The sequence below is a fragment of the Dicentrarchus labrax genome, unplaced genomic scaffold (assembly GCF_905237075.1).
Source record: "Dicentrarchus labrax unplaced genomic scaffold, dlabrax2021, whole genome shotgun sequence".
Lineage (NCBI taxonomy): Eukaryota > Metazoa > Chordata > Actinopteri > Moronidae > Dicentrarchus > Dicentrarchus labrax.
Window position 1 is genome coordinate 4,739,523 of NW_026136709.1, and position 19,021 is coordinate 4,758,543.

The 19,021-nt window shown below is 43.2% G+C and overlaps 1 protein-coding gene across 2 annotated transcripts in view; it reads left to right on the forward strand.

The window, feature by feature from the left end:
- Positions 1–85: 85 nt before the first annotated feature.
- znf438 (zinc finger protein 438) overlaps positions 86–19,021 on the forward strand; it is a 49,337-nt gene continuing 30,401 nt past the window's right edge. Inside the window, exon 1 of one of the 2 annotated variants that reach the window (XM_051411340.1) lies at positions 86–350. The gene's annotated coding sequence lies outside the window, so the exon portion shown is untranslated. The remainder of the gene's footprint in view (positions 351–19,021) is intronic. The other variant, XM_051411342.1, reaches the window with a different exon arrangement.

Here is a 19,021-nt window from a genome sequence, read left to right on the forward strand (position 1 = left end):
CCCCGGAATTTCACGAGCCGTACCATTTCTGCCTTCGCGGGGTGGTACGGGAAATTAGTAACTACAGGATGTCGCTTCCTCGCCCGCCTGAAACACACACACTACTCACTGAAATACACATTAGACTTTGTTTTGACTTTTGTTTTATTCGTTTGGTACGCTTGAGCCGAGAAATGCGTTTAATTAATAACTCGGACATATCTGTTCCACCCGCCGGGAGCGAGCCGACGGTTTGGCTCAAAATGGCTGGAGAGAAACAGCTATGAGGATCGACGGTTTTGCCAGGTATTTACGAAAAATGAGCCTGTGTGTAGTTTGAAGGCGCCTCCTCCACATAACTGGGGACCCAGGTGAGACATGTTTACAGTTAATCCGACATTTTCACACAGCCCGCCGCTTTTCGGGACAGACAATGAAGCCAAACAGAGGCTCGTTTGCAGTGTTATCACGGTAGGCTGTACTTGCAGCAGTGAGCAGCCCTGGCTTCTGTGTGTATTTACAGTATGAACAACAGCTTCAAAGTCAAATAACAGTGTGCACAAAGTGTGGGTGTTAGGCGAGAGTGCACACGCAACAAACAGCGCGTGGGCGACCGTGTCGTTGGTGTCAGACAGTGTGTGTGGAGCTAATGCAGAGCAGGCCTGAGGCTAACCCTGCAGCTGTGACATACGTCATCAGCCCAGGATTCCCTGCAGTGTGTGTGTGTGTGTGTGTGTGTGTGTGTGTGTGTGTGTGTGTGTGTGTGTGTGTGTAGACATAAACAAGATCTGAGACACTGAACTGTCTCTGCACTGTGAAGTGAGTGTCAGCAGTGGTGGAGTGCAGGAGTGTGTGTGAATCTCAGAGGTGTGTGTGTGTGTGTGTGTGTGTGTGTGAAGTTTTGGTGGGATTTGGTTTGTGTTCTTCTAACAGGCATTGCATGGTGTAGAGTAGTGGCGCTCGGTCTTTATGGTGTCGAGGACCCTCAGATTGATCCCCATCAGGCCGTGGAGCTGTATTTGATAAGATGTAGTCTCGGGGATCCCCGTCTGATTGCATTTAGTAATTCCACAACTGTCTATGCTGTAGATTAACAGGGATGGGTGTCATCCCTATTTTTCTGGGGACCCCCTGACCTCCCCTGGGGTCCCTGTATACCCCAGGTTGAGAACCTCTAGTGTAGTGTACGGCAGTTGTTCCCACAACCCTGTCAGGTGACACCTTGATGTGTTCATTTGAACTTCTTTTAAACTGGAGGTTATTTACTACTGTTATATACAAGTGGATATTCTTATAATATGTTTCTGTTTGGTCAGTTTTACAGAAGTACTACTTTCAATCATTTATTGCTTTCAGCTATTCAGTTCCAACTTCTCTGCTAACTAGATTTGTGTAAACTTATTTTACGGTCTCTCAATCGCAGCAGGTTGCGTTCAGGAGCTTCAGGTAACGCGGTGGTAAACTGCACAGTCGGCTTATCGTAGCTGGTAGTTTAAAAAAAATTAAAAATAAATTAGCCTCACACCAATTTGTTATAGTTTTTGTGTATTTCCTCCACATTAGCTGAGCACCTTCACAGTTCTTCCAAGTTCCCCCAGGTATCTGCAGACGTACCCCATGAGGTACCTCAGGTAGAGGAGGGAATTAAGTGCACTTGGATGGCTCACCTGTCTTTACCTTAAACATATTGGGTTAACTCAACCTATTTGGTTGCTATGGATGTAATAAACACTAATTGCAGTTGCCCAGTTGTTGCCCAGTTAGAGCTGAAATGTAGATTGGGGATGGACATATGAAAACAGGACTAATCCAGTTAGTATTGATTGATTCTTTCCTTGTTGCACTTTGTATAATTCAATTTACATTTCAAGTTGATGCGGGCCAAGGGTGTGGGCAGTTTGCTGACGTATACTGTAAGATGATGTTGCCTGTAGGTGTTCATACTCTGGTGTGTTTAATAGTTCTCGCTGTGTCAGGCCACTGCAGGAACGTACTCAGCAGACTGGATTTACAGCAGTTCTGCATCTGGAACGTCCCCATTTGGTCATTTTATTTATATATGGCTATATGAGTTCAGTATATTTACTATATTCTGATTAAAGATTATATGTACTACTATATTTATACTAGGAGTTTATTCATACCCCTCATCATCACTTATCACTTTAAAAACTGTGCTCAGAGTTGTGTTCTGTAGCGGGCTCTTGTTTTAAAGCTAGAGTGAAGATACTGGTATCATAACTAGAAACTAGATGATCTAACCCATCCATCGTTACCAGCTGTGTCATGCTAGCAAGTCGGGAAGGCGGCTAGATAACGCTCCAAAGTTAGGCTACGTTTTGATGATGGAAAAACTTGACCTCTGACCTCAAGACATATTAATGAAAATGGGTTCTGTGGGTACTCACAAGTCTCCCCTTTGCACACATGCCCACTTTAATTAGAATATTTCTGCATACCGGGGTCCCCATACAGTGTTGCATGAATTGGGAATGGCTGAAAAGTCTGGATACGCCCCTGGTTCCCTGAGCCCACTATAATCCCTTTCATTGTGTTGTTTTATAATATGGAGCACTGAAGGTTTTTGGGTAATTGCAAAGGATCTGCTGCGATGACACTGCACCTTTTCCAGGGCAGTTGTCGCTCAGACATGCTGGCGCTTATGTTTTCTGCTTCTGACACAATGATGACTGTATCATTAGTGATGCACCAGTTCAGTCTGACACTATTAAGAGGACTGTTACTGCACTGTTTCTGAGTCATGCCACTCTACAACTGTTGTAAAAAAAAAAAAAAACTGTTTCAATAGAAGTGCACAATTAATAGAAACATCCTGGCTTACAAATCTTGTTCTCCAGATGTAAGAAAGCATGTATGTTTGATACAGACCATTACAAGTCTCACATCTGAAGGATTTTCATAGTTTTTTTCAGTGAAAATTGTGATGCAAAAATGACCATTCCCTCTAACTGTGAATCATAAAATAATTGCAGTTATTTCAGCACAGTGATATATACTGTACAGATTGTGAAAGCACTGCTATCAGATCAGTGTCTCGGGTAAAATGAGTGCGTGACTGATGACGTGATGCAGTGCTTTGGCTGGAAACACAGCTACAGTTTGTGATGCATGTAGAAAAATTGTGTTTCTGTATTAATATATTCCTTGCACTTCTCCGTGGAGAGGTCAAAGGTCAGCCAGCTTCAGGACAGCTCCCTTAGTGCTGGCAGGCAGTTTGTATGTTGCACACATGTTGCTTCTGTAGCTGAATGACCCTGTTGCTCCAAGTGAGGCATTTATTTCAGGCAAAGCTCCGAGACCGTGATTTCTTTGAATTGGGAGTACTGATGTAGTCTCAGTGAGCAGGCTGTGTGTCTGGTGTTGAGGCAGTCCATGATCTTTGAGGTCCAGAGTGAAGATTTAGATTAAACGCCTCTAAGATGTTTAAAAAGGAGGAATATGATCCACTGTGGTGAAATGAAGACGGATTATGGCGAAGGAGAAAATTCCCCTCCAGTCAGATCCATCCTCATTGGAACTGGAAATCTCTCTCCCTGCGGTATACACCATGTTCCAGAGAGTGTTCTTGGTTTTCCTCTCCAGATACAACAATTTATTATTTTCACTATCTGCAGCAGCCCAGTTTTTGTCACATAAAAGATGCCGTAAAGGTCGAACCCCACACGCCTCAGGATCTTATGTAGTATTTCCTTTTCAGCAGCAGCTTCACTTTTACAGTTCACTCGAGCTCTGAACTGAGAGCTTCCCAATACAAACAGCATTTTCTTTTTTTCTTCTGAGCCGTTGGGGCTTCGGTGCCTTGCTCGAGGGGTCTGGTGTCAACCCGGCGTCATTTGGTTTTGTATGCGTCTGTGTTTGTAAGATCAGTTAAAAAAAGATCTGACTCATGATGAGGAAACGCCACGACCCGTAAAGAGAAAAACGCTCTCACTGTTACACCTTCTCTTTGTTGGAAAATTGTGGCCTCAGCAATATTTTGTGCTGATAACAGAAAGCGGGTCACACCACACAAATCAGCAAACACTTTTTTTTCACCTTGGGTACAACATTCACACTCCCTCGACACAGCCGTGCACTCCATACTGGCTCTTCTTCACTATCTTTTTTTTTTTTTTTTTTAAGTATTATTTTTTTGGCCTTTATTTGATAGAGAGACAGCTGGAGATAGACAGGAAAGGGGGCCAGAGAGAGAGGGGATGACATGCAGCAAAGGGCCACAGGTCGGACTGGAACCCGGGCACCTGCATATATGGGTCGCCAGCTCTACCGACTGAGCTAGTGAAGAAGGGGCACCCTATCATAGCCGTCCAGGATTTCTGCCTCCACTCAGTAAAACAGACCTGAGTTGTTTGGTAGAGCTCATGGTTATGTCTGATTTGAAAAACTTTCAGTGGCGGGGCCTTTCTGTTCATCAGCATGAAAGGTCACTGATTCATACGCTGCTGTACCAATAAAAAAAAGGGTGAAACTAAATCATGTGCTAGTGCCACCAACTGAGAAAGCTAGTGTGGAGCCCTGGCGATATTTCTTTCATTAAATGTGGGGATTTGCTGCTTCTCTGTTTTATCATCGTAAACAGGATATCTTTAGGTTTTGGACTGTTGACTGAAATAAGACATTTGTAGACGAGCTCTTGGAAACAAAAGATGTTTCATGTTTTTCAAACATTGTATAGTCAAAGTGAGCAATCAGTCATCATCACCCAGGATCAGGGCTGGGTACTGAACATGGTAGGAGAAACACTTTACACACAGACCCCTCCCTATCCAGGATGCTTGTTGCATGATGCAAGGTGTCTTTGAAAAACGAGCCTCTTTTATTCATTTTCATCTCAAACTGTGCAGCATAGTTGGAGTTTCGCTTACCTATTCTAAAGCCACTCGACTAAACCACTGATTCCAGGATAATTGAAATGCTCACTTGTGCTCATAAACTTTGTCCTCACCCACCTCAATTTTCTCGAGAGTGCCCGATCGGTACTGCGCCTGTGTAACTCTCACTTGATCGGGCAAGTGCCAGATTTGCTAGACGGATGTGGCATTTTACTTTCCCCGGGCAAGCGGGCATCTTGTTGAGTAGCGCTGCACGATATGATAAAAACATTATATTGTGATTTTTTTTTTTCTACACATAATTTAGACTGGAAAAGAAAATGATCATCAATCATGATGTGGTATTTGTTGGGGTGTGTACTAAACAAACATTTTTTCTACATCTGGATAAGCCAGATTTGTAGGCCAAGACATCTCTGCAGCACTACAGCACGTGATTATAATGCTGTATTGTCACATATTTTACCTTTTATCAAACAGCTGCAGCTTCTGCCATTTGGATATTGCCCTTAGCCAAATTGCGATTTCAATAACACTTTGATTCATTGCCCTATTGTTGAGCCCTGATTCCAGGTTTTTCTGGTTATGTTTAGGGAAAGATCGTGGTGTGCTTTTCATACAGAAAAAGTCAGCAGGGACTACCGATTGTTTTTTTTTAACATGACCCTTTAATGATCTCAGCTTAAATATATATATTTATAAAAATATCTCTCTGCCTTAACCGGCTGCTCTCTGTTCGCCCTGTGAGAACTCAGCACAGTTCATGTTATATAAGCGCAGGTCACTTCAGTTGAGCAGAGCAGTGTAAACAGGCCAACATACAGTTTATCTAAGGAGTATGTGACATAGCCAATTCTGAAGCTAATCACACACATAAATCAGCTTTAATTCTGGCTCCAGTTCATCTGCTAAATGACATTGCATTTCCATCCACTGTTCATTTAGAGCAGCCTGCTGCTCACTTAGAAAATTGGTTAGCCTACACATTTTTGTTGTGAATACATTTTGCAGACTCAGAGCAGCTTTCTGCCTTATAGATGAGTCAGTGTGAGGAACACCCTCCCTTCTTCACACACACACACACGGCAGAGTTTGACTGGCTCCTTTATCTCACAGCTCACCGTGGGAAACATCTCACACTTTAAGGTTCATCGAATACAATGATTATAAAAGAAGAGTTCCACCGCGTGGTATCATTTATCAGCAGAATATGAGTAAGGGGCTGGCATGTAAACCTGGCATCCAGTGTAAACACATGCCAGGCCAACGGCTGGAGCGTTTACTTTGGCCGGCGAGCTGTTCCAGTGTGGTTTCACATGTGGCTAGATGAGGAGGGTGGAAGCAGGCAGGGGAAACTTAGATGCTTGTCTAACATTTCCGCTCAATCATAACCAAGATCATGTTACCATAACACACGCAAAATTTTTTCACTGAGGCGCCACTCATAGCCAGACTTTGAAGTAGCAGCGTAAGAAGTAGGTGATGACAAAAGAAGCTGAGAGCGTTCCCAAATCTTGTTGACATTTTGTACGAGGTGCATGATAATACAGCCAAACATTCATTCTGCATGAAGCGGCTCACAGGTTGGACACTGTATCTGTTTTTCCCCCCATTTGAATTTTGCTTTAAGGCTTGGCCTACTTTCTCACATTATGGCATCTCTACATTATGAGCGTAATATAGGCACTACAAGACTGGATTAAAATGCAGCTCTCCCCTAGAAGCATTAATACGAGGGCTAATTGCGCGATGCATTCAAAGACAGAATCCTTTTTGCCTTAAGTTTTGGAAGAAAACCTTAAGTTCTGACACAAAATTAGAAAGTCCATCAGCCTGTTTAGCTTAATTGAATAAAACCTTAAGTTTCTTTTTTCTTTAGATATACCTGAATTATAAGCAGCTGATACGTATCCCGTCTGTTAAGTGCTGCCCAAAGATGTCATGAGTGGAGAGTTGAGGAACAAGGAAAGTGCATCTCTAGTCTGAATAATGAATGGAGGCCATATTGTGGATGGAAAAAGGGAGGATGTGGTTCCGTAATAGTCTGGTGAACATTTCTTTCTCTGCTAAATTGTTGGTCTCTTGTTTCCAAGAAAAGTTAATGAAAATTACATGTGAAGCTTAATGACTGACTTTTACAGGATTTGTAGGCTGCAGGCAGCTAAGGCATATGATTATATTAGGCTGCTCCTTTGAGCATTAGCATAGTTCCTGGCTATGTTCCACTTCTAGCGAAGTGTTTTGTTCGCTGTGTTTTGTCGTCGTGTGGTAACATCATAAGAGGCTGATGAGAGTAGACTGCAGCATTACGGTCATCGGCATGGCAACTGGCTGGTAGTTTTCAGATCTGTCATTTTGCTCAGTGTAATCATATATTTATGATACATCATAAGTCTCTTCCCCCCTCAAAAAAAAAAAAAGTGAAGTCAGTTTTTAAAATGGAGTGCAGTAAAGGCCTGCTTTTATAAATCTGGGTAAATCCGCCCCTCCCTTATTACCCCTGCTGAAGCGCCCTCGAGCAAAGACGCTGAACTGTTCCAGCAGCCGACAGCAGATAAGACAGCGGTTGTACTGGCCAGTTTGAAGGAACTCACAATGTGGAGCAGGGTGTTCCTGTAAAACAGCGTTTGTGCTCAGTAAATAAAGGCTTAAAAAGAGGAAGTAGCTTTCTGTCACTTTTATGAAAAAGTGGCTTAGCAGCTTAGCTGTGCTATGAGTTACTGCAATCAGGGGTTTTCATCCTTTTCTATTTTTGTGTCTGTGTTTTTGTGTTTTGGCAGGGTGTTTCTTCAAAGGTCTATTTTTCTCTACAGGGATATTTACTGCTTGTCATGCGTGTTACACAGTAATGGTTGCTAAAAGAAAACGAATATATCAAAATCTTTGGAAATTTTTTGGGTTCTTTTTCTAATTTAGTATCAGTATAAATAAGCAAACATGTTTTGCCTGTAATTTACTGCGTTTACTAGAGCTGAAACAGTTACAGAACATTAATCAGCAACAGTTGTGACATTTTTAAAACAAAAATGCCGAATACTTTGTTCTACAGTGTGAAGATTTGCTGTTTCTCTGCTGTAATGATAAACTGAATTTGGGATTGGCATTTTTCACAACTTGACATGATTTGACCAAATAAAATAAATTAATTGTGGAATCATTAGCAGTACTGGTACTGTTTATATATTTTGTGGCAAAAATTAAAGCATTTTTTTCAGTTTTATTTATTTTTAAATACGTTTTAATATTTTATTTTTAATGCAAGCAATAATTAATGAGTGAATTTGTTATTTATTCGTTTTGATAATAATATGCACTATTTTACGCACAATGTAGTTTAAATGATTAACTATTTCAAGTTATTTTTTTATACAGAGTTTGGGTTCAGGTCGGGCTCGGGCCCAAAATTGCTTCTGTAGTTCTGGCTCGGTTCGTGCTTTTTCTTTTTGTTTTGTTCTTGGGTTGGGCCTGAGTTTTCGAGCCCGATCAAAGCTCTACGTCCAACATCACGAGCCACAGATGCAATTTGGTCGTCTGTGGCTTAGGAGGTGGTGGGGGGGGGGCTGGTCATCCTCTAAACAGAAGGTTGGTGGTTCCATCAGTGTGTGAATGTGGGTGAATGGGTGAATGTGACATGTGACGGTTGGGGGTTTAAACAAGTGGATGGATACAGTGCTTTTGAGTATCATAAAACAAAATCTCGAAATACAATACTTTTAAATATTTTCTTACACCCCTACTCGAAACCCATCCCTAGCACTACTCTTTAGCTGAGCATGAATCGTAAAAATAAGATATTTCGCTTTTAGATCTTAATTTGTTTAGACAGTATAACATGAGCAGGTTAGCTGCTGGGCCCCTCTTGAAATAACTGTGTAAAACTCAGCTGTGGTGTTAATTACGTCTAGGCTCTAGATGTAATAAAGTGATTATCTGTTGGAGCCGTAGGACAGGTTAATTCCTGCTTAAATGTTTCGGCCTATACAAAGAGGTATACATTTATTTATGTCTACCAGCCTAAGTTTCTCAATTAGCCTCAGACACCAGGGAAAATATAAGTCATTTTGGGCCTACGCGTGTTTATTCTGCCTCAGACAGGCTTATGAATTTGAAACTCAAGCCCACGCCTTGTCATTCCTCTGTGGTCCCTCCTACCCCGGAGATGGCACGTGCATGAAAGGCAACAGAGAGGCATTCACTTTCATCCCCTGTCATTTGGCCGCGTCCCAACTATCCTGTCTAACCGCCGCTCATTTCTCTGCTCGTCCCACCCGCTGTCTCCCTCGGCCTCTCATCCCCGTGCGTACATTTCTTGCAAACACATTTGCGTGTCTCCCTCCCTTCCATCCCACAGCTATGATTTAGGCGTCAGGGTTGCTCCCACTCCCTCCCAGCCCTGGATCAAGTTACCCTGCCATTACTCAGTCGTTCCCCCTGCGAGGGTGCTCCATGTCAGGCATAGCGGAGCCTGCCTGCCTGCTCGCTGCCTGCCTCTCTGGACCTGCGGACGAGCACGGTTCAACCACAGACGCCCCTGGTCAGTGGAGTCGCTCCAGCTATGGCATAGAGTCGCTGGAAAATTCTGCGAGTGGCGGGGAGCTGCAGTTTCAGGGCTGTGTTTTCAATTCCATGTGGGGTGAAGGAAACTCCAGCATAAAGTCTGCCTTCATCTGACTGTAGGATGAAATGTTTTTGTTATTGGCTTTACGCTGACACCCTCAAACACAAGAGTTTACTGGCCAGGTTGCGAGCTGCACGACAAGCCCAGCCCTACCATGCGTCACAAGTCGACCGATGATTTGCGGCCCTCATCATTTTATGGTTATGTAATGTCGGTTCCCTTGACGAGTAAAACCTCTTGTTAAACCCCACGCCGCCCTATTCCCATAAAAGTGAGTGATGCAGGCGGCGGTATGAGGGCCTTTCTATCCCGTTTAGGTTGGTCTCTCCTCCTTCTGTATGTGTCATGGGGCTGGATGGGATCTGTCCAGTTGGCTTAGCCAAATCATGACACTGCAGAAATTTCACTAGCTTGGCTTTATCGCTTGATTAATGCATGCTGAGTAAAAACTCCTAAATCTACTGAGGAATTGTGAGATCCTATAGGTCTAATTTATGAGAGTCAGCGAGGGAAGGTGTATACCTGTGTCTCTGCCCATGCCCTTTCATAGAGTGTAAAATTTTATTGAGGCTACAGCATCCTCCTCCTATTAAGGCCGTTGTGCACTCTAGTGGAGCCATAACTCCCTTTCTGCGATCGGCAAGCTTTCAGCTCCTCGGTAATTTATTTAGGTCTGACATATGGCCGTCCTGTGTGATGCAAGGTAACATATCGCAGAGGAAGGCCCGCTCAGGCTAGGCTAATCCTTTCTAATTGAAAGGGAGGCAGCGTTGTGGGCCAGTGGCTTGTATGTCGCTCATCTCTCTGCTTGTTTTACAGTAATGAGACATCTGGGGCTGGAGAACAGAGCTGTTTGTAGAGGGAGAAACGGCTCCCGAGCCCGAGGGCCTCCAGGGCTGTCACAGGCAAAGCAACAGAGCCGACTGCATGTTTACTCCCGTCTCTACGTGGGCCTTTTATTGGGCCTCGGCACGGTCTCATGCTAATGTTAGATTTGCGTTATTTCATTGGAAAGAATGATACATTTGGGATATTTGGGGTAAGGGTATTTAAGGGTATGGGAGGGCATATTATATTTTTGCCCAGAGGAGAGAATCTACTAATATTAGGCTCACATTCCCTACATCTCCCATCATGCTCTGTAGTTTCCGGATATAAAATGATTAGGCCACAAATTGTCACTGCAAGTATAGTGAGACTGTCGGCTTAGGCTGTTGTTACAAGGATCGGTTTAACTGTTATTTAGTCTTAATTGGCGTGCCTATGTGTATACAGTTGTGACCAAAATGATTAGCCCCCCAGGAATTATGGAACATTTTCCTAAAATTCTTCCCAATGTTTGCAGCATTGATAAAACTTGATATAATCAAACATTCAACAGTGCTTTTTAGTAGCTTTTGGTACATTTTGGAATATAAAATAACATTTTAGGCTTGCTTTATATCAAATATAGAGAAAAATGGGGATGTCAAAAATATTAGCCCCCATGATGGGGTGGTCAATAATATTTCCCCCCATGTGAATTCTTGCCTTCAAGAACACACCTAATTAACCAATCAGTTTTCAAACCACACCTGTGCACTCAATTGGCTTCCTAACGACACCTGAACATTCAATCAGCATAAAAGGACTCCAAGGAACAGTGCACTTGAACACATTATTGAGAGGGATTACTTTTACTCATAGCATGCCAAAGACAAAGGAAATCAGTCTTGAGCTCAGAAAGAAGATAGTGGAGGCTCATGATAAGGGGGAAGGCTATACTGCCATTTCCAAGCGTTTCACAGTGTCTAGAACCGCTGTACGTTGCATCATTGCCAAGTACAAGGAGACAAATTCTGTAAGAAGCAAACCTGGGTGTGGTCGTAAGCTCAAGATTTCAAGAACTCTAGAGAGGAAAATTGTCAGAGATGTCAGCAAGAATCCCCGGACATCTGCCAAGATGATTGTTGCTGGCCTGGCCTCTTCTGGAGTTGATGTTTCAAGGAGCACAGTTGTGAGGGCTCTCCATCATGGTGGGCTTCAGGGCCATCGTCCAAGAAGAACCCCCTTACTCAAGGAGCGGCACATCAAAGCCAGACTGAGGTTTGCCTGTGAACATTTGAAAGGTAAAGATGAGTTTTGGAAGTCTGTGCTTTGGTCTGATGAGACTAAACTGGAATTGGATCTTGCTTATGTTTGGTGAAGAAAGGGAGAGGCCTTGAACCCTAAGAACACAGTTCTCACAGTTGAACATGGTGGTGGGAGCATCATGCTGTGGGGCTGTTTTGCAGCCTCAGGCACAGGGAGCCTTGTTTGGGTGCTTGGCATCATGAAAAAAGAAAATTATGTTATGCAGAAATCTGCTCGTAGTCTATCCTTAGGTCATCGCTGGGTCTTCCAACAAGACAATGACCCAAAGCACACATCAAAATTGGTCCAACAGTTCCTGAAGGATACCAAAACCAAGGTCCTGGTGTGGCCCGCACAGAGCCCAGACCTCAATCCTATTGAGAATCTGTGGCGGGTGCTCATAGTGAATGTCCATGCTCGGAAACCACGCAATTTGGACCAGCTGGAACAATTTGCAATGAAAGAATGGGCCAAAATCCCTCAGGAGACCTGTGCCAACCTAGTAAAGAACTACTCTAAGGGGTTGTTGTTAGTTGTGGCTCAGAAAGGGTACTATTGACTATTAATGGCCAGGGGGCTAATCATTTTGGATTTCTCATTTTTTGCCCTTTTTTGTTTTAACTCATTGTATCAATAAAATATCCTAATCAAACTTGTCAATTTTTGTTTTTGTAGTGTATTTGTTTCCAAAATAACAAACACGTGTTGTTAATGGCCATTTCCATGGAGAAATCAAGAGTTTTGTCTAATTTCATTAGGGGGGCTAATAATTTTGGTCACAACTGTATGAACACAAAACTAATACAGTTTATTTTGGCACATTTATTAGATTGCCCAGGGGCACCTGAGCACCCTGGGCCTTCAACAAACACCCTGTAAATACAGTGTGGGTGTCAGAGGTCACCCAACCTGTTACAGTTGCAGGGTGTTGCACTGCAGAGTCTCACGGCAACTGTTTTTATGAGAAAAATATAATAAAACCGTATTACTCCAATGCACTGCCATATCTGTGCCTATAGTTTAGATGTGATTTGGGTGCATAAACTCACACTTCGCAGAGGCATGTGGTTTTTGGTGCCTGAAACAATCACGGTGATCTACAGTCCTTGTGAGCAGTTCATTGAGAACTATTTCTACCAAGATACACCTGGCTGTTTATTATCATGAGTAATTCATTCTGTCTGGAGAGAGATGTTGTCGCTCAGCTTTTTAGATTTGAGTGCACAAACCTTTTGCTCATGAGCTCAATTGTACTGCAAAACCTCAGCAAGTGCCACACAAATGCTGTATCTGGATGTGTTTGAACCTTGGTTGGCCTCCCTAATTTAGTAGATTAACTAACTTAATTGTGGAGCACTTTTGTGGCATCCATTTTCAAATTACTGAAGGAAATGTTTTCTTGATACCATCAACAATCCTTAATGCAGCACTTCCTTTTTAATTTTATGCAGCCGTGCTTTTAATCCCTATGCATTTGTCGCAGTTTGGGTCAGGGGTAACTTTATTTGAAGTTGATGTTAAGGTCTTGTCACTTCGGGCTAGTCAATCTAGCAACTCACTTGCCCGATCAATAGAATGAAACACATCATTTTTTCCAGAGCCGATGGTGAAAGTAGCTGATGAGTGAGCCATCTCACCGTCTTCATCTCGTCCTGCAATGTGTCCTCAATGCTAATTCTTTCTTGCATTGTTTTTTATGGAACCACAGCAACATTTGTTTCAATGGCACACTGAATGAATTATCATTATAATCTCGGCACTGTGGCTTCCATAGATGATCAGCTGCCTTCAGATCTCTTGTGGAGAATGCGGTTAATTAGGCTATATGGCTTAGTAATTACCATTAACTACTGAATCACTATGTAATGATAGTGGTTTATTTATGCAGCATTGATATAGTGTAAAGGTCCAGCGTGTAGGATTTAGTGGCATCTACTAGTGTAGCTGCAGACTGCTACTCTGTTGCTTCACCCTTCCATCCTTTATCCTTCATCCCCTTCCATGTGTGAAGGTGAAACTATGGTAGCTGAAAAAGGCAAAGGCCCCTATCTACAGCCAGTGTTTGGTTTGTCCGTTCTGGGCTCCTGTAGAGACATTTTGGTTTAACATGGCAGACTCCATGGAAAGCAACCCACATTGTCTGTAGACGACTCATTCTAAGGTAACAAAAATTATACACTAATGAAAACTATCTATGAATATTATATTCCATTACTGCCAATAGATCCTAAATGTTACACACTGGATCTGTAATAGTACTCAAGTATAGATAAATGTCGTATCTCTCGTGTTCCTGCACAGTGCTTGAGTGGTAAAACACTCAGCTTTTTGATCATGCTTGTAGCTTGGGGCACATAAAGAAGGCTGCCACCTTCTTTATGTGCCCCAAGCTACAAGCAGCCATACCGGCCTTGCTTTGCCATTTTCACACAGCAACAGTCACCTGGCGGTGCGTTGAGGCAGGTCTGCAGCTACACTCCAGATCCAGTTGGACACGCTAAGCCCTCTACAGCTCACCAGAGGCCTCTAAATTGCTGCTTTTCACGAGCAGAAAAGCACCTCACATGTTTGAGGAGGATTTAAGGGGAGATTTTTCTTTGTTTGCCGTTATGTTTTTTTTTTCTGTCTCAGCGGCAAGTTACACACACACACACACACACACTATCACACACACACACACACACACACACAGAAATGGTTTGTACATCTGATATCTCTGCTTGTGTGAGCTGATACTCTCTTTGCTGTTGAAAGTAGAAGTAAAATCTCTTTCACATATACTCACATGTGCGTGCCACAGCAGTATTACTTAATGTTTTATCCTACTCAGGAAAATATACACTCACAATCTGAAAGGTTTCATACCTTGACTAACCTTGGCAGAGATACTCGAGAGGCTTAAGGTTAATACTAAACTGCTGTAATCCATGATTTGGTTTGGTTTGAGAGCGCAGATAGCAATGGTTCAGCATGTACCTGTCAGTACTAAATGATTGCTTATTTCCTGCCGGGGGGGGGGTGGAGTAATAGCAAGCAGCTGCCTCAGTTGGACCTTACCTTTCCTTTCTGTTGGCCTGCTGTTCTCTCAAGCAAGCCTGCATGCCAAAACACCTACTTTTGCTCAAGTTCTGCACTGCCTGTTCAAGACACCAACTGCTGTAGGTGGCGTGTAATCGGGATGAAGGAAAAAAAAAGCTTGATCCACCTTGATGAGCGATAACTTCCTGCGAGGCAGCGTTGGTGTAAGCATAGCGTGCAAATGAAAAGCATCATTGTTCGTCCGGCGAGTTCACTCAACTCCCACTACTTATGACAATCCTTTTTATTCTTCCTACTGTGGCTTGCTTTTGTGATTAGCTAAATGCTCCATCGATCGGCCAAGTTGAGGCACCTGGAGCGAGGGAGCAATATTTATCACACAGCGAGAGGAGCGCGCAGGATGTTGCACCGACTGTCCCTCTTTCATTGGAAAACGATAAACATAAATCTGCAGAATGCGTCTGTGTGATATAGGTCTACGGCAGACCGCGGGGGGGTGTTGATCTGGTCTGCTTTCTTCAGGCAGTAGAATTAGAGAGCCGGAGCTCTATGGGGTTTGCTGACATTTGAGGAAAAAAAAAAAAAAAAAGCCCAGCTTCAGCAAAGGCAGACTTGCAAATCAGTGTCACAAGAGCAGGATAGGTGCTCTAAAATGGGAGCGGGGATGTGAGGGCTTTTGAGGAGCCCCCTCAGCAATGCAGAGGGACCATGGATAGGGCAAGACTTCTCCCTGTGAATCACAGCTAATTAACAAAGTAATTAAGATCAGAATCTAAATTGTCTATATGTTCAAATAGGCCATCAAAAGGAAATCCCTTCCATTCATGAAAGGGGTAAATTAAAGCGTTCAGACCCTCTCCTCTCTATTATCCCCGCCGTGTGTCACACAAGGGACATCTGTTGAAAAGAGTGAGCCAATGTTATGGTGAGTTAAAGCCCTCTCTGCTCCATCAGAAGCACTGTTCATAATGCATTCGCTATACATATTTCAGCTTGAGTGAATTTATTTCAATAAATAATGTCACTCCAAGGACACGCTTCGATCTTTCCACGGTGGCCACGCCGACTGTAAGCCACAGCGTATTGTTATCTCATTCCTCTTGTGGCGAATGATAGATTAACAAACAATTTATAAACAGGGCACCGAGCATGTCCACAGTTTTATCATCGCCGCACACTGCCAAAATAACCTCTCTTTATGATGGATGTATTTTCCAGTTTTATTCTGCTGCTACAAGCTGCAGGGATATCTGCAGGTAGGGCCATAATGTTAGGGCTTACAGGGAATTTCATATAGTGGGCGCACAGTGGATGCAATTTATGGCTGGGATTAAGTCCAGTGGGCTTTTTCTGGTAGGTAGTATTTAGGTGGTGCTGTCATCTAGTGTGTTGACTTTTGAAATGCTGCATCTTTTCCCTGAACTGCTTCTTGAGTGGAATTGCGGTAGTGCTGCAGCACGCTCTCATGTCATGTAAACAGTGTTTCTGATTTCCACAAAGTAGACACCACAGTTCATCTTCACTCACAGTTAAAGGCATATTTCAGTTAGCACAGTTAGCACAGTTAGCATATTTCTTTTAAGCCAGCAGTGTATCTGGATGGAATACTATGAACCTCTGCTCTGATGCCACCGGTAAGTCTAAAGTTTCACTTATGGAGTGAAACATATACACATCTATTGTTGGATGGATAATATGATTATAATAGGATTGGCTTAATATTTTATTATAATTAATGATGGTGTTAATGGTATCATGAAATCTTAACACGCATAAGTTTCCATGAACAGGAAATTGGTCAGCACAGGTGAAGACAAACTTCAGCCTAATGCAACAGATCTGGCTCTCTTTCTCTACTTCTAACAACTTGCTGAGCTGAATCAGACAGATCCTGATGCATCTCCTTATCATTGTGGCCACTAGATGGCAATTTAAGCAATTGCTTCACTCATTAAATATGCAACATGTGCTGTGTTATATAGCGCCAGTGTGAGTTTTCCAATTAGATTAATAAGCCTAATATTATATTTCATAAATATTTAATAATTCCTTCTTTATTTCAGATGAGACGTGCCCTCTTACCACTTAACTCGGAAAAAGTAGGTAGGAAATCAGACGATGTTTACATGATGTTCTCTGGTGATCTGTGTGCTGTAAATATATGCACATGCAATAAGTATGTAATGATTACAAAGATTGTTCCAAAAAGTGTTCCAAGACACTTGAAACACAATGATCTAAACTTATAGAGGTTACTCTGTATGAGCTTCAGTGGAATGGAATCACCTTGAATACATGATGCATCATTATTTGTATTTATCTCTGATCTCATCCTGCCACACTGCTGTCACAGTGTTACTGTCTCCTTCTGAAGTCTTCGTCATGTATGCGTACTTAAAAAACAAAACAAAAGCCAATTGGAAACCTGGTTACTCGTATAAATAGACAACCAAATCAGTTTCCTGAACAATGACTAATGCTAATGATCTGAGTCAGACTGTGGACCTCAACCTCAATCTATCTTGCTTTGGGTTTCCTTTACAATGAGCATAGCATCACATGGCACTTTGTGTGGCTGGAGACTCATAGTCTTGTTTGTTGCGACTCCTGTGTACATGTCTTTATGCGTGTAACTCTTGTTGCCCGGCTCGGTCGTAGGACAGTGCAGAAATAGGCCTCTTATGGTGCGACTTACTGGTTGACAAGTGTTCTCTGCTCAGGGTACAAAGCAAACCCCTGTTTCCTGAGCTGTCTTGTGCAATTTGTGCTGAGCTCGGTGTAGCCCCAGAACATTTCCACTTGTGTTTCACCTCAGTCTATAAACGCTGAAAGACACACCGGGTAAAGTCAGTGATGGGGAAATTGAAACGGAGTCTATGTTGAGTTAGAGGCCATTATATTTTCTTCCAGTGCTTTTCTTGTGTCACATCTGAACCCTGGGTCTTCACACATCACCCTTTCTGAATGCTGATGTAGGAAGAGATCAGCCAAAAAGTGTAACTTGCAAGAGAAGTGAAACTAGTCTTAAGTGTGAACTGACTAAATTTAGCTATTGTAAAAACCTACTATTTCTATAAATGCCAACAGGCTCCCTTCGTCACATAACCCAAATCTCTTCCTCTTCTCTTTCCTCTCAGGCAGGAAGGGGTTACTCTCCATGTTTCCTGTCCAATTCCCAGAGCTCCGGCTACGTTCTGATTGCTTTCTTGATGTTAAACATTCCCAGGCTCCTATAACCTTCTAGCTTGCCTCTGCCGTCCAAGAGCCGTCCCAGGTGAACGAGTGGGCGAACCTCCTGTTTTTAAGGATAAAATCTCTCACAAGGGGTGGGAGATACGGGGACTGGAGGGGCAGGGAGCCATGCAATGGGAAAGCATTCTTTCTTTGCATTCCGTTTAGTTGGTGTAAGGCTGTGGGAAAGCGTGTTTTCCCAACCCCGGTTTGTTTGACACAGTGTTTCTTGTGAAAGAGGTCTGCATTCAAGCTGAACGTTTGATTGTGAAAAAGCAGGGCACACATTTAAAATGTGATAAATATAAATATGAGTCAGTCAACTTTGAGAAACATGTTCCTCCAAGTCATATTTTCTGGATGCCGAGGTTAACATGTGCTTCCCTTTCAAACGTCATCCCTGTATTTTTTTTCTTCCACGACTCCTTCCCACTCACTTCCTTTCCTCTCGAGACACCTGATCGACGGCTGAGTTATGTTATCTCGTCTGAGTCAGCCGAGCCTTTGCATCAGTCATAAAACAAACGGGATCCAGATTGAGCTAACATGCCTGGGTTGGAGGCTGTGGTGTGGATATGACCCAGGAGCAGAGCTGGGCCAAGCCGGACTATATTTAGCCCAGCGATGCTCAGGCTAATTGCCCTCCCAGGCCTAATCATTTCCAGGCTCTGCAGCTCACAAACGACTGGAGGGGAGGCCAAACACCCACTAACCTCATGTTAAAGAGATGTCAGCATCAATGGGGCTGTCAGAGCGCTCCACAGACAAGACAAATTAGCACAATATCCTTCCTCCTCGTATGCTATTAGATGCTCCATAAGCGGATTGGATTGGAGAGTCCAGTATTGCTGTCTGCCGTAGTGTATTAATTGAATATGTTTTCCTGGTACTGTATTAGTAATGTGAAGAGTCTTGGCAGCATCCTCTGCAGGCGACATTGGGAGGTTGTCTTTAGTTCATCCCTGCTTTTGATGCCTGCTTGAGCAATCCCTTGTGAATGTTAAATCCCTCCCTCACTGCCTCCTACAGCCAGCTTAGCTCCTCTATGTGGGCCTAACCTGGGCTGAAAAGAGAAAATGCGCCAGTGCCTCCGCCCTGCTAAACTCGCCTTAGCTGTAATACGGCGTTGGTGGGAAAAGTTTACTTTCTGGTATTTTGTTTTCACCCCCCACCCCCGTCCTGTTGAGTT